Genomic DNA, 16,731 nt, shown 5'->3' with positions numbered 1-16,731 from the left:
GATTACTTCCTTCACACGGGACCCACGAGTGCATGCGTTCCGCTGACCAAACACCACGCGGTTGGAATTTTCATGAATGCATGTCGCCGCGTGACCGCCTTGTTAAAAAACTCAAGACGAGTCAAGACCTAGTAAGCCATACCACAGTAAACTGTTGGGATGGCTACGCCCCGTCATTAATTTCGTGCACGTCTCAACAAAGTTTCACTGTCTATATTTTCCTTAATCTATTTATCTCGTGTTTGCCTCGAGCTTATCTATAACGAAACTTAAATGGCCCATGACATATCTATTACCAGTTTTGAAATTTAATGTTACATTCTTTGAAAGCTATTATAGTTTACCAATTACCATGGTTAATAGTTTATCAATTACCATGGTAAATGATGGTTAACGCACAGTGACCATTTTTCTTTTTTGTTCGGATCGGATGAAAAATACAAAGATAATTGTACGAATTTTCGAACGTGGGTGCCACTCAAATTTCATCGGTCCCATCGTGATAGTTGATATCATATATCCATTTTAACAGAGCTCATTTCAAAGCATGATCTCAAAAAATGAGGCAAGTTGTAGCCTAGAGTGAGCCACACCACATGAAGCAAGGGGGCTGGTTATGTCTACCATTAAAGTAAAAATTTTATGTTGAGCTCACAATGATGTGTATTTATCATCGAATTTGTTCATATGGTTTTGTAAGATATGAGTGAACCAAAAAACACAAGTATCATCTTATTCCCATGATAGGTGTTTGATCCTCACCATAGCTTGGGGTGTGATCTATATTTTCTTTAGATTTACCTCTATTTTTTTTGGCTTGTGCCTTAAAATGAACTAATAAAATGAATAGATGGCATGGATGGACAATGGCTCTCACAAATTTTATGCATTTCATTCCTCTTCACCTCAAATTTAGTGAAATTGTCAACACCATAACAATTGCATACATGGATTTATCACGATAAATAATTATTGCTCATTTACTATAATTTATCAAGGTAAAGGGTACACCAAACCAGCCCTAAGATGGGTGGGCCAGCCAAATAATTAATAATTATGCCTTTGGAGACGAGGCAAGCATCACAGCGGGATTCAATGAGTCTAGGAAATAATAAAGTTCGGTGGAACCTTGGTATGATAAAATTTACTTAAGCTAGATACGCCAATATCAATACTCAATCAAATTTTAGCACATGAGGATCTCACTAAGCTTAATGTTTTTCCCAACCTCATTAAATTAAGCTTAAGCAAGCATCGTAAGTTCAATAAGGCCATGATGTGGCAATATTTGGTTAGGCCATGTGCCCTAACCTGGCTACCTTTTAAACATACCTTATAAGGCTATATTTCTAACCGTTGCACATGGCCCAATCTAATATTGCCACACTAGGTTATTATTAAACTCGGTATTTCCTCAACTTCTCTAAATTCGCTTTCAGCAATAAAAGGTATATTGCCCGAATTATCTAACTCACAATCACAACTCATACATCACAATAATAAGCTAAGCAAAAAAAAAAAACAATGTAATACATATGAAGCTAACTATATAATGCACAAAAATAAAATAAACAAAAAGACAATGTAATACAATTATACAAACATATTAAGTTAACTAGTAACTAACTAATGCACAATAAGAACTAAGAAGCTAAGCAATAAGTAATGTAAACGATAATTCTAAAAAATTAACTACTAATTGTTTAATTTAAATTTTCAAATAAATAAAACATTTTTACAATTTAGGAATTAGAGTTTAGGGATTAGATTTAGGGTTTAGGATTTAGGGTTAGAGTTTAGGGTTCAGGGTTCAGGGTTTAAGGTTAGGGTTATGGTTATGTTTAAGGTTTAGGGTTTAAGGTTAGGGTTAGGTTTAAGGTTTAGGGTTTAGGGTTTAGGTTAGGGTTTGGGTTTAAGGTTAGGGTAGGGTTTAGGATTAGGGTATGGATTAAGTTAGGATTTGGGCTTAGGGTTAGGGGTTTAGTGTTTATGGTTAAGGTTAACTCAGTCCGACCACCAGCGAGTCAGGGCGGGATGCTGCAGCCGAACTATCACGCCCCAAACTTGGAAACTGGGCTCACAAAATTTCTGATCGCCGAAACTGGCGCCGACAGCCTCCATAGTACCCCATTCTCGGCTCCCAATACCCATACACAAGGTTTCGATCCTGGGATTCTACAATGAGGATTTCTAACATGATTTTGTTTCGTAATGAGTATAACCCACGAACAATAACCACAAGAACACCATCACAAAATCCACTATGATAAAAAACTTTAAAGTACAATGCGTATGAAGGAAAATACAAAATAATAATAATGGAAACTCCTGAAGCTCAACTGCATGCTCCTGCTGCGACTAAGTTACGGCTGCGTCCTAACGTCACCTGCACGCATCAATCGTGCATAAGCTTATAGAAAGCTTAGAGGGTGGTGTAAGTATGTGTGTAATATGAGCGTGCTTAAAATGCAATGACAAAGTAATGTGGAACCATGCTGATGAGTATATGAATGCAATTGGCCGCACTAAGGCTATGCGGTGCAAGGTATGAATGCTATCGGCCGTATCGAGATCATGCAATGCGAGATGCAACTCGAGTATGTCAATCCTCATCTAAATCTACATCAAATATCAGTACAGTTCTCGTTCTAGATAATTACCGGGGTTTAGTACACTCCAAATGGCACTGCCCCTTTCCCAGATGCACAGCCCAAGTAAGCGTAAAAAATCTCACTATCCACCTGACCAATAGTCTGTCAACACCTATCCGGCACGTCGATAGCAGACCCATTCACTAGCTAGTCAAACTCAGCCTAACAATGCCCCCTTCCCTCGGGCGGGTAAGGTCACGCCCATTTCCAACCGACCACGACACAGTGGGAGACGCGACCTCCTGGTATTCGGCCCTCGTGCGCTCATGTATCCACTCGGTCTCGACGTTAGAGTCATCCTCTAGTACCATCGAGTTTAGAGATTTTCACCCAGGGACATCTATGACGCCCCGATGCTAGTAACAATATTTTCGATATCCGATCCTGCCATCCACGTGTGTCTATGGAGGCCATAGGCCCAATGTCGCTAGGGCGTACAGTAATCATGTCATACAAATGTAAAGTGCATGAATCACACTACCAGTCATGCAACAATTCTACGTGTACCGCGCGCTCATGAAGGGCAACTTCGTCTATCAGGGAGCCCATAAACAATTTGCCTGAAGGCATATGCAATGATCAGTCACTCCTCATATCAAGCATATATATGATATGTATGAACATGAATCATGGAACTATACTAAACACGTTATATGGTGATAGATTCTGTTCATAACGAAAATGGGCCCAAACGGCCTACACACTACAAGTATGGGCCTAACAATGGGTCCTAGGGAGATTTATAATGCGGACATTTAACCATCATTACTCCCAAGGCAAGGCCATCATAAATAACATTACATGCATCATGGTGGAATCTCACATCGCAATGGGCCCTATATACGTCACATTCGGCCCACACAAAGGCCTCACATATATCTCATTGGGCCTCATATACATCAAGTGGGCCGCATCATGTGGGCCGCTCTAATGGGCCAACATGCATCAAATGGGCCAAATCGAATGGGCCAATTAAATGCGCCAATTCCAATACACCATTCATCTATTGTTAGAGATCATTATAGAGTATTAAAAAAAATGAATCATATCCAAAGGATCATCTGGACCATACCACAAATGGCAGTGGTGATAATGATTTCCACAGTTAAATTTTCAGTGGGCCCACCATAGTATTTATTTTTCATCCAGTCTGTGCATAAGGTTACAAAGACCTGGATATAGAAGGAAAACAAATATCACACTAGTTTAGAACCCTGCAACCCAAAGGGGTTTTCAACAATGGACTTTCATCCCACTGTTTTCTGCAGTATGGTCTATTTGATATTATATCTGTCTTATTTTTAGTCTCAGGCCGTGAGACGAGGTGGTCAAATCGCTGGACGGTTTGGATGAATCACATATATCAAGGTGGGGTCCACATATGTGGCTGTCTACCAGATGAATAAACGGTTTGGATGGAAAATATCCATCATGGTGAGGCCACTGGCCGTCCATCTGACATCATGGTGGGTCACTACATGGACGGTGCAGGCACCACATGCATCATGGTGGGGCCGTACTTGGCAGCAATGAGGTACGCCAGCCAATCCACTCGTAAGGTGGGTCCCAGGTACGTGGGCCACCCCACTTCCCTCTCTCTCATTATATATATAATATAATATAATATAATATAATATAATATAACATATTATAAAAATAACTAAATGCCCACCGTCCAGACTCTCTGGACGTTCTGGACAGTGGGGATCTAACGCATAAAACATGGTGGGTCCACACATGTGGCCACCACAATATATATGCTATATATATATATTAAAATACTATTGTTATTATTATTTTGCTAGCTGGTACACCCCACTAACAGTTCACACTCACTGGCCACGTCCAGCATCCTAGGACGCTGGACGGTGTGAATACAACACAGGCATCATGGTGTGTCCCACATGGACGTGGCCCACCTGTTTGAATCGATCTGATATTTGTGTTTTCCTTCCGTCCAGGCTCGATAACGGGCTGGATGGTGTAGATCAAACACATCCATCAGGTGGGTCCCATGAAGGTGGATGGCATGGATAAGTTACATACTTTATGGTGGGGTCTATCCGGGTGGGTCACACAGCCACATCATCACCAAAAACAAGGAAAGAGAGGGAGAGAGAGAAAAAGAGACGAGAGAGAGAGAGAGAAACAATGACATAGAGGGACCTCGCTACTATGGGCCCCTCTCTATAATGCATACATCAATATAGGTCTCACAACAAGTGGGCCCTAAAATTTGAAATCAATGGTGGATCACCCACTTATCGGTCTTCTTCTTTAGCTCCTTGGACTCGTATGCTTCGTGCCTTCAATTTTGATGGAGGATGATGATGAATGAATGGTTGAGATGGGAGATGATATGGTAGGAAAAATGGGCCACACTTGGCTTTGGGAGAGAGCTTGGACGTTTGGAATTTTTGTTGCTTGGGAGTGAAGAGAGAGAATGAGAGAGAGAGGGAAGTGATGGAATGAAAAGAGATAGAGTGATAGGTGATGAGTGATGGGTGGAGTGATGGAGTTATAAGAAAGGGATGGGTGGAGAGAGAGAGAGTTTACTTTAGGAGTGGGAGAGAGATGGGTTGCTTGTACTTGTGATATGGTGTGTACTTGACTTACACTTAACATTAATTGATTGATTGATTGATTAATGAGATAGATCGTAGAGATTCACTCAGAATTCGCACGTGCGGCATTTTCCTCGAGATGAACGCGGGCCCATATCTCCTGGCCTAAGTATCGGATCAACGTGCGAGGCGCGATGTTAGAACCGCGGCGATGGTGCAGTCGCTAGGATACAAGTTTCGAGTCGAGTCGACTCTAATATATAGGACTCAGTTAGAATTGCGTGCAAACGTCGGATACAGGTCAATGGTTGCCGGAATTTGGTCAAGAGGACCGCGGAAGCCTACGGAATGGTACGGACTAGATACAGGCCTTACATGAGCCAACAAGGTCCTGAGATCGGCCGAACCACCAGCGAACCAAAGCGGGACCCACTATGAAGTATGATCGACTAGCGAGGTTGAGCCAGGGCGGTGCACCCGAGCCAGTAAGGTCCCGAGGTCAGTCAGACCACTAGCGAGCCAGGGCGCGACCCACTGACTCACTACTATCGTGCTCAGTAGCTAATTTGCATCCGTCCCAATCCAGGGTGGGCCACGACCAAGGTCCCGAGCTCGGCCAGACCACTGGCGACCTGCATGGCTATACCCGAGGTTCCGAGCCAGGGTGGGCCATCGGCGACATGCACTTGATGAATGGAGCTCGAAAAAATACAAAAAAAAACTGATAAAACTAATCTACTTGATGAATAGACGAGGATGACAGATAAAGATAGGGTGTTGGGCTGTTGACTGCCTAAATTCCAATCGGGTTCGGTGCGGCGCCAACTCTGGTAAGGTTAAGGTTAGGGTAGATGAATGGTAAAAGTAAAAAAAATAAATTGATTTTATAGTACCCGATTCCAGTTCGGATCGGATTTGACCGAATCAGATTTCGAATCGAGTTACTACGTAACCTGAACTCGACTCAGTCGGGATTCAAATCCGGGTGGGTCTACTCGATTCAAACCCGACCTTGGCATTCGGTTCGAGTCGAGTCGGACCTGACCGATTCGGTCGAGTCGGATCCGACGAGTCAAGTCGAGTCCTACCCACCTCTACTCATACCCCACCCACACCCATGCACACACCACGGTGAGATTTCACCACAATGGGTACTCGAACCCGTTACCTCGTGTTGGCACTTGATGTGCATGCGTTTGTAACATATACATATGGCATGTACTACTTAGTTTATGTTAGTATATATGTGCATGTGTGGTCTTGTAGAGTATCATATCACTCGCTTACCTACCATTTTTGTATATTTCTCTCGTCTACTTAGTTTGGCTACATGAATTGAAAAATTGGTTGAAAATGGGTCGTCACTCAGTAAATGCATTACATAATAATCTTTAGTTGCAAAGATTTTTCTCACATGCTAGGGAATGTGATGGGCAAGGTCACATGCATCAAGAGCATAGTTTGCAAACTAGGTTGATCCATTAGCACTTGCCTGAGTTAACCTGGTCCTAGCCATTCAATTGGTCATTGAGAGGGGAAAACTAGGCATGCAACATATTTGGGATGCATAAGAATATCAATATTAAATGTGAAATGTTGTAGTTGCAGTGCCTTAGTAGTAGACTTTTTTAGTTTCAACATATGGTCATGGGTTTGAGCATCTCTTATGATGTGAGTGTGTGACTGTGTGAGAAAAAAAAATGCATAATAAAATGTTTTTATACATGGCCCAATACTTATATTTAAAATAAGTTAATGCAATTTATAAACCATACAAGATGGTTATGAAATCATATTCTCCCACACAACACTTCAAATGTTAATAGACACTTAGGTTTGCCCAGAGAAACGATGTTTAAACTTTATAGAGGGCTTAAGAACATTATCTTATTATAAAGGAGCTTTGAATGCTCGTTAGGGTGAAGAATCACTAAGAAGAGAGCATGTATCTTGGTGGGCTAGAGCTTGCGAGGTTTCGTAGAGTTTAGGATGCACCGATGTCTCTAAAATGCCAAAATCTATCATATATACGAGGATTCAATTGCTAAATTTATAGAAAAATTGCTCCAATGAATCTATAACGGTTAGTCTTTAATTGCATCAAATGTAGGTTTGGTTACACCAAATTGAAGTTCGGTCAAATTGAATTAGGCAGGAAAGCAATGGAACAATTTTGGACCTTTTCAGTCGCACCGAAGCGGTCTTTAATCGCATCGAACATGGTCTTCGACAGGACCGAATGTGACACTTAGTTGCAGCTGAATTAATCGAAATTCTATCTTAACTTGCTATCTTCTTTTAGCCCCTTCTGGTCGGATCAAATGTGGGTTCAGTGGGACTGAAGGTTGTTAAATTTGTGCATTTTTTCAACAACTTGAGACGTTTAAAGCCAATATAAAGATGAGCAATTTAGGCTCTTATGACTTAATGGATGATCAATGTTGAGACTTAAATATTGCATAATGTTCCTCATTTATATCTTGGTTTTATGAACATAAATCATCTTAATATTCTATTTTACTTATGTATGTGTTGCAAGGTGAATTTAAGAGCTTGGATTGAAAAAGGGTGCTAAAAAGTAAGAATTTGATGCTCAAAAATCACTAAGGTAAGGGATGGATATTAGGAAACCAAGATTGAAGAATTCACATGCCAAAGATCCAAGAAAACTAAGTGAGGATTGAAAAGAATCGAAGATTTGAAGTGAAGAATCTTGAAATCGTCCTGAAAAGTATATTCTTAAGCTCTGAAGTCTATTTTGAAAAATGTGCAGCAGGAAGTCTATTTTAAACGAACTATGCAGCGAGAAGTCTATTTTGAGAAAATACGTATATTTGAGGCATTTTCTAGGGTTTTCAACTTTGTACGAAAATTGGAATTCCCTCCTTATAAATAGGGCCTCCTAGGACATTCTTAAAGATGATTAGAAGCATTCAAGAGCAATATTTAGGGTTTTTAAAGAGTTTTTAGTTTTATTAAAGCTTTATAAATTGTTTTTTTAAATTTTAAATCTTTTCTATTTGCATTTTTTTCTTCTTTCTTTCTTATTGCTTTTTATTTCTGCAATTTAATTATATTTTTCTAAGTTCCTTCTAGCCCAAGCTAGAAGGGAAGCACATGGGTTTAATAATTTTTTAAGATTATGATGATTGATTGTTTTAATGATGAGAAAAATGGTGTATGCATGTTATCTATTATTTAGGTTTTGTTTTTTTATCCTCTTGTAAGATCCATATGTTTCCATCATATGAGATCTACATTGATGGATAGGCTTACCGTAGATCAATCAAATTTCCTAAATAGGAGATATTCTCAACCTGTTATATTTCTTTGATATTCATTATCCTATAGATATTGAATACTTAAAATCACTGGCGCTTGAGAATATATGTCAATGGTGCAGATCCATTATTTTCTAATCTTTTATATCATTTATTAAAATATTTAAAGTGTTTTATTTTCTGATTAGGCTGACCATAGTGTTCAGATCCTAGTTGTGTTATCCAAGTCATCATGATTTTGGAACATTAACATATGTGTGAAACTTTGAAGCTTGGGTGTTAATTTATTCAGTTGAATTACATCCATTCAAAAATCTCAAAATCAAATCATCAGTTTAGTTTTTATTACTTAGTTTGTTTTGCATTTGATTTTTTCCTTCTCGCAATTCATCTCCATATGGGATCGACCCTGTATTCACAGGATATTACTTATAAACCTCTGCACTTGAAGGCAAGCAATCAAGTTTTTGGTACCGTTGCCGGGGAGAGACTGAGATAGATCAGATCTGTGCAAGATAACTAAGGTAAGTTTTCTTTTAAACCCTCCAGATTTTCTGTAGATTTTTTTATTTTTATTTTTATTTTTTTCTTTTTCTTTGAAAATAAATTCAGTTGGATCTTTCAAGCACTAACTATGACATAAGGTTGCCCTGCTTGAGATTTTATCACCCAAGTGCTATGGTTGTCTTACAGTTGCTGTTTGATCACAAAGATCATCCGCTGAATCTATTTTCCAGATTAGCATAGTTTAATTTCTACATTAGTTTTACTTTTATTTATTTATTTATTTAATTTTTTTGTGGATTGAACCCTCATGGTTGGCTCTGCCACCTTTATTTATTTATTTATTATTTTTTTTTTTTTTTTGTGGATTGAACCCTCATCGTTGGCCCTGCCACTTGGGTTGTTGATTTATTTTGCTTTGTGGACTGAACCCTCATGGTTGGCTTTGCCACCTGGGTTGTTGATTTATTTTGCTTTGTGGACTGAACTCTCATGGTCGGCCCTGCCACCTGGGTTGTTGATTTAAGTTTTTATTTTTATTTAAGTATCATACTTGCGATTTGAATTAGTGGTATTTGTTGTGTGGTGTGAATGGTTTATGTCTCGTTGGAGTAGGGATCAAAACAATCGACTCTCCTCTGAAGGGGGACTAGTTCCAGGCCTTGATCATTCACGTAGAAGAGGCACTCAACATCACTTGGATTCCATGGCAGACCCAGTTGATAATCCAAATCCAAATCTGCCAGATCCAACTATAAATTAAAATAGAAAAAATCAACATAATCCTCCTCTTGAGGATGAAAATGAAGTTCATATGAATGTGCTAAACCAACTACGGACTTTACGTGAACATTTATACCCTGAGAGATCAACTTTACCATCTTGCATAGTGTTCCCTTCTCACACAGGGAACATTGATTTTAAACCAGGTGTGATTCAATTAATTCCTAAATTTCATGGCTTAGATTCTGAAAGCCTCTACTTGCACCTCAAGGACTTTGATGAAGTAATTGCAACGTTACAAGTAAATAATGACAATAGGGATATACTTAAGCTTAGGTTATTCTCATTTTCTCTAAAGCGAGAATAACCTAAGCTCAACTCTCTAAGACCTAATACCATCACTTCATGACAAGCCTTAGGTAAAGAGTTTTTGAAAAAGTTCTTTCCCGAGCACAAAACAAATGCACTAAAACAAGAAATCATGTCATTCTCCTAAAAGGGGAATGAACTATTTTTTCAAGCCTGGGAGCACTTTAAAGATATTCTAATTACTTGTCCACATTATGTTTATGAACCATGGCACGTGATTGATGTTTTCCGAAAGGCGCTCACCATAGATACCCGTCAGTTCATAGAGATGATGTGTGGTGGAACCTTTCTTGATAAAGATCATAATGAGGCTTGAGATTTTCTAGATATGTTAGCAGAGAATACTCAGACATGGAATGTCTCTAATAAATCAGACCAAACTAGACCCATTCCTAGAGAGAAAGCGTGAATGTATGTCCTAAGAGAGGAAGACGACCTTAATGCAAAATTCACTGCATTGGCTAGAAAGATCGAAGCCTTGGAAATTAGGAAGGTTGATATGGTTAAAGCAAACACTTCCTTAGGTAATTTTTGTAGCATTTGTGGTGGTACAGACCATGATACAAAGGATTGTCCAATAATTTCAGTTGTACAAAATATCACGCATGAGCATGATCAAGCAAATGATATAAATAATTATCAAATGTCAGTTATGCAACCAATGAGAAACACGTATAATCCAAATTAGCGTAACCATCCTAATCTTAGTTGGAGGAATGAATCACAAATTAATGTACCCAATGCACCTCAAATGCCTCCACAAAATAACTTTTTTGGGGCACCTAACAATGCACCATATGTGCCCCCACCAAAGTGATCATCTGTGGAGGATGCATTGACCACATTCATAAACTCTCAAGCTCAAATGAATCAGTTTCTAATCCAATCAAATCAGGAATTAAAGACAGCTGTGGTTAGGATTGAGACTCAACTAAATGCTAGGAAAAAAGGCACCCTTCCTTCTCAACCTGTGCCAAACCCTCGAAACACATATTTCATTGGAGACTTAAATCCAAGTGAACAACATCATAAACAAGCTAAGGGCATCATTACCTTGAGAAGTGGAAAAGAGGTTGATAACAAGATAATGCAACTGGTAGAAATACTGGAGGATGAGCCACTGTATCAAGAAAATGATGAACTGGCTATGGTTCAAGAGCCGCAACAACAAAAGGAGAGAGAGACTAAGTCATATGAGTCTCCAGTTCCGTTCTCATCTAGACTTCGGAATCCAACTGTCCCCATGAAATATCAAGAGGTGTTGGATGTGCTCCAAAAGGTTACTGTCAATATTCCTCTGCTTGATGCCATTAGACAAATTTCATCATATGCTAAATATCTCAAGGACTTGTGCACTGTAAAGAGGAAATTAAATGTGTACAAAAAGGCCTTCCTTACTAAGAAAGTGAGCGCTATCATTCAACAAATGGTTGTACCCAAATACAAAGACCCGAGAAGTCCCACCATTCCTTGTATTATTGGAAATTTTCAAATTGAGCATGCTTTGCTAGATTTGGGTGCAAGTGTCAACTTAGTACCTTATTCGGTTTACAAACAAATGGGGTTAGGCGAGCTTAAACCAACCACGATTACACTCTAACTCGCTGACCGCTCTATTAAGGTACCAAGGGAAATTCTAGAGGACATGCTAGTTCAAGTGGAGAAATTCTACTTCCCTGTGGATTTTATTGTACTAGACACTGAACCATGTGTAAATGCTAGCCCTAAAGTTTCCATCATTTTAGGTCACTCATTCCTAGCAACTTCAAATGCAATCATAAATTGCAGGAATGGAATGATGAACTTGTCTTTTGGTAACATGACTCTAGAGCTAAATATTTTCAATCTATGTAAGCAGCCCATTGATAATAATGAAATCCATGAACTGAATTTTATGGATTGCTTGATAGAAGAAGATGAATTGGAACCTAGTCTGACTGAGAAATTGATTCTAGTAATTGGGGACTTGAAAAATTCTGATTTAGAAAAAGTGCTTATTGAAATTTCTGATGATAATGAAAGCACTACCACCCAGGACATTGGTATGTGCCAATGGAGACCACGCACTCAAATCCTATCTATTGAGGACTTGCAACCTCTGCCATCATCAACCAATATTCCAAAGCTCGATTTAAAACCACTACCAAATGAGCTTAAGTATGTATACTTAGGTGAAAATAAAACTTATCCTGTGGTAATCTCTTCATTTTTAGACAAAGATCAAGAGATTAAATTGGTGAAAGTTCTAAGGGACCATAAAGGAGCATTGGGCTGGACCATTTCTGACATCAAGGGTATAAGCCCTTCTATATGCACCCATCGGATCCACCTCGATGAACACGCCAAACCAATTAGACAACCTCAAAGGCGTCTCAATCTAAACATGATGGAAGTTGTAAAAAAATGAGGTGATCAAATTATTGGATGTGAGAATCATCTACCCAATATCCGATAGTGTTTGGGCAAGTCCAACTCAAGTAGTCCCAAAGAAATCTGGAATAACTACTGTGCGGAATTCTAATAATGAACTCATACCAACACGTGTCACTACTGGTTGGCGTGTTTGCATTGATTATAGAAAATTGAACCAGGTCACAAAGAAGGATCATTTCCCTCTACCATTCATTGATCAAGTTTTAGAGAGGGTAGAAGGTCACTCATTTTATAATTTTCTTGATGGATATTCCGGATATAACCAAATAGAGATAGCCTTAGAAGACCAAGAGAAAACTACGTTCACTTGTCCATTTGGCACATTTGCTTTCAAACAGATGCCATTTGGATTGTGTAATGCCCCAACAACTTTCCAATGGTGTATGTTAAGTATTTTTTTAAATATGGTTGGAAAGTTTCTTAAGGTTTTCATGGACGACTTCTCTGTATTTGGGAGTAGTTTTGAGAAATGCCTCAACAATTTATCTCTTGTCTTATCTGGGTGTAAAGAGAAACATCTTGTCTTAAATTGGGAAAAATGTCATTTCATGGTTTAAAATGAAATTGTTTTGGGTCATGTTATCTTTAAAAATGAAATCGAGGTAGATCGCTCAAAACTCGACATTATAGCTAATCTACATACTCCCAAACTGTTAGAGATATTAGATTACTTATAGGGCATGCTGGTTTTTATAGAAGATTCATCAAGGACTTTAGTGTCATTACTAGACCATTGACTAATCTTCTTCAAAAGGATGTTCCAATTAAGTGGACAGATGAGTGTGCAAGTGCCTTTAATAAAATTAAATCATCCCTTACCACTGCACCTATCATGCGTCCACCAAATTGGACACTTCCTTTTGAACTAATGTGCGATGCAAGCGATTATGTCATAGGGGCTGTTTTGGGCCAAAGGAAAGAAAAACGACCCTACGTTATTCACTATGCGAGTAAAACTCTAAACTCGGCCCAAGTGAACTATTCAACAACTGAAAAAGAGTTACTTGTAGTAGTTTTTGCTTTGGATAAGTTTAGGTCTTACTTGTTGGGATCCAAAGTGGTTATTTTCACGGACCACTCATCTTTGAAATATTTGCTATCTAAGAAGGATGCAAAGCCGAGACTTTTGAAATGGATCCTCCTACTCCAAAAATTTGACTTAGAGATAAAAGATAAGAAATGAGTAGAAAGCATAGTGGCCGATCACCTTTTTAGATTGGTGTTAGATGATTCCACTGAGGAGATCCCTGATGAACAATTATTTGCGATCTCCAAATTGCCTTGGTATGCGGATATAGTGAACATCTTGTAACGGGAAAAATGTCATATCATTGGAAGTCACAAGATGGAAAGCGTTTTGAAACCGAGGATAGGAACTTCTTCTGGGATGACCCGTATTTATATAAATATGGGACTGATCAAATTTTTAGACGTTATGTCCCAGAAGATGAATTTCGAAGTGTTATTTCTTTTTGTCACATGGAAGCATGTGGTGGCCATTTTTCTGCTAAGAAAACCACTGTAAAAATCCTACAGTGTGGTTTTTACTAGCCCACCATGTTTAAAGACAACCATACTTTCTATGTTGCTTGTGATAGATGTCAAAGGTTGGGAAGAGTGTCCCGATGCAACATGATGCCTTTATCCCCAATTTTACCATTGGAGATTTTTGATTGTTGGGGTATTGATTTTATGGGTCCATTTCCATCTTCTTTTGGATTTCTTTATATATTAGTTGGTGTGGACTATGTTTCAAAGTGGATTGAGGCAGTTCTAAGTAGGACCAATGACAACAAAGTGGTCATACGATTCTTCAAGGAAAATATTTTTGCTAGATTTGGAACTCCAAAAGCCTTCATTAGTGATGGCGGGTCTCACTTTTGCAATAGAACATTTGAAGCTTTAATGAAGAAATATGACATCAAAGATAAAGTGAGCACCCCATACCACCCACAAACGAGTGGGCAAGTTGAGATTTCTAATCGGAAAATCAAACACATTTTAGAGAAAACTATAAGGCCAGATAGGAAGGATTGGTCCCTCAGACTATCCGACACTTTATGGGCTTATAAGACTGCTTATAAAACCCCGATTGGAATGTCTCCATACAAATTGGTGTATGGAAAGGCATGCCACTTGCTTGTGGAATTGGAACATAGAGTCTACTGGGTAATAAAGAAATTAAACTTTGATATGGATCAAGCAAGTGGACAAAAGAAATTAGAGTTGAATGAATTAGAGGAGCTGAGGAGAGACTCTTATGAAAATTCTAAAATCTACAAAGAAAAGATTAAAGCTTTTCATGATAAAAATATCCCGAGGAAGAATTTTGAACCTTAGCAAAATGTCATATTGTACAATTTTTGTCTCCAGTTCTTTCCGGAAAAGTTAAGATCAAGATGGACAGGCCCCTTCATTGTGAAGAATGTTTATACTCATGAGGCTGTTGAAATTGAGAATCCACGTAATGGCAATATGTATAAGGTTAATAGTCAGATATTGAAGCCTTATGTGGAAAACTTTCATTTGGGAGAGGAGTCCTTCCCTCTTCATGAGCTATAATATTAAGATTGATACTCCTAGTCTGACGGAACATTTGTGTAGGATTTGTATTATATTCAATTTTTTTAGTGTCACATAGTAGGTGAGTTTTTCATGGCAGGTACTATCCACCATTTCTTTTATTTTTATTGTTCCCTGCATTACATTATCATTACATTGGGGACAATGTAGATTTTAGGTTGGGGGGTGTGGATAGTCATCCATGTGAAGTTTTTTTTTTAGGTTTCAGTTTATTTTATTATTTTTAGGTTTCAGTTAGGTTTAAGTTTTTTTTATTTTTATTTTTATTTTTTATTTTAGGTTTATGAAAAAAATTCAATATCTTCAAAATAATATTTTTATATACAAGAATGTGAACATGATATTTTGTGAATTCCAAAGGCAAAGTTAATTAGTCTAGGTTGATAGTAGTCAGAATTCTGATAACTGAAAATAATAAACTTAAGTTCAATTATCTAATCACTAGTTTAAAGTAAGTTGTAATTTGATGTACTGAATTCAAAATACACCCTAGCTAACTAAGTAAGGAATATGATATGTGAACTAGAATAACAAATTTTAATTCAAACAAGGTTGAATGAACTAATACCATTGATATATGCTTAAAAGAGAGAATATTGAAGAAAAAAATGATGAAAAAAGAAAATTTTATTATAGAGCATGAATGCAATGACCGTGACAATCGTGTCAGTAATCCGGAGTAAGGATACTTAAGTATCCATTACTGTTACCATTACAAGTACGATACCTTAGGTTATGAAGCAAACCCGGTGGGAATCTTCATCTAAGGGTAGTCTATAATAATGAGGATATGATGATAAAAGAAGAAATGATATGAAGAAAATGAGATAACTAGAGATTTCATATTCTTGGGATGATTGAAAGGAGTTAGGATAGGGAATATGCATATTTATTAAAGTTACACTAGTGTCATGGAGCACCTAAGTATATTGGATCATAACTATTCTAAATTTTGATTAGGTTTCTAAACTCAAGGATGTAATGGATTAAGAAATTGAGATTCTAACTAATTTTAGATTTAGGGTAAGTATTGTTTTGCTTTGGAATTCATATGATAAATGGAGGAATAATTGTATAAATTTCTGAGTGTTGAACTGCTTTTCATGTTTTCAATGTTTGTGGGTAACATTTCTGTAAACCCTCACGAGACTATAACTTGTCCACTAGGAGAAACCTAGGAATTTAAAGGCTTATTGCATATACTAAATGCAATCGAGGTTACCAGTGAAAGTGGTGTAGTTAGAATTTTTTTCATTTTAATTTTATTTTTAAAATTAATTTTTATTCTTATTTTTATTTTTTTTTGCTTATTTTGCTCGGGACTAGCAAAATGCTGGTTGGGGGGGTATGTTGAGACTCAAATATTGCATAATTTTTCCCATTTATATATTGGTTTTATAAACATAAATCATCTTAATATTCTATTTTACTCATGTATGTGTTACAAGGTGAATTTAAGAGCATGGATTGAAAAAATGGTGCTAAAAAGTAAGAATTTGATGCTCAAAAATCACCAAGGCAAGGGATGGATATTAGGAAATCAAGATTGAAGAATTCACATACCAAAGATCTAAGAAAACCAAGTGAGGATTGAAAAGAATCGAAGATTTGAAGTGAAGAATC

Source organism: Magnolia sinica, chromosome 2 (genome assembly GCF_029962835.1).
Source record: "Magnolia sinica isolate HGM2019 chromosome 2, MsV1, whole genome shotgun sequence".
Lineage (NCBI taxonomy): Eukaryota > Viridiplantae > Streptophyta > Magnoliopsida > Magnoliales > Magnoliaceae > Magnolia > Magnolia sinica.
Note: the sequence above shows the minus strand (reverse complement) of the source record.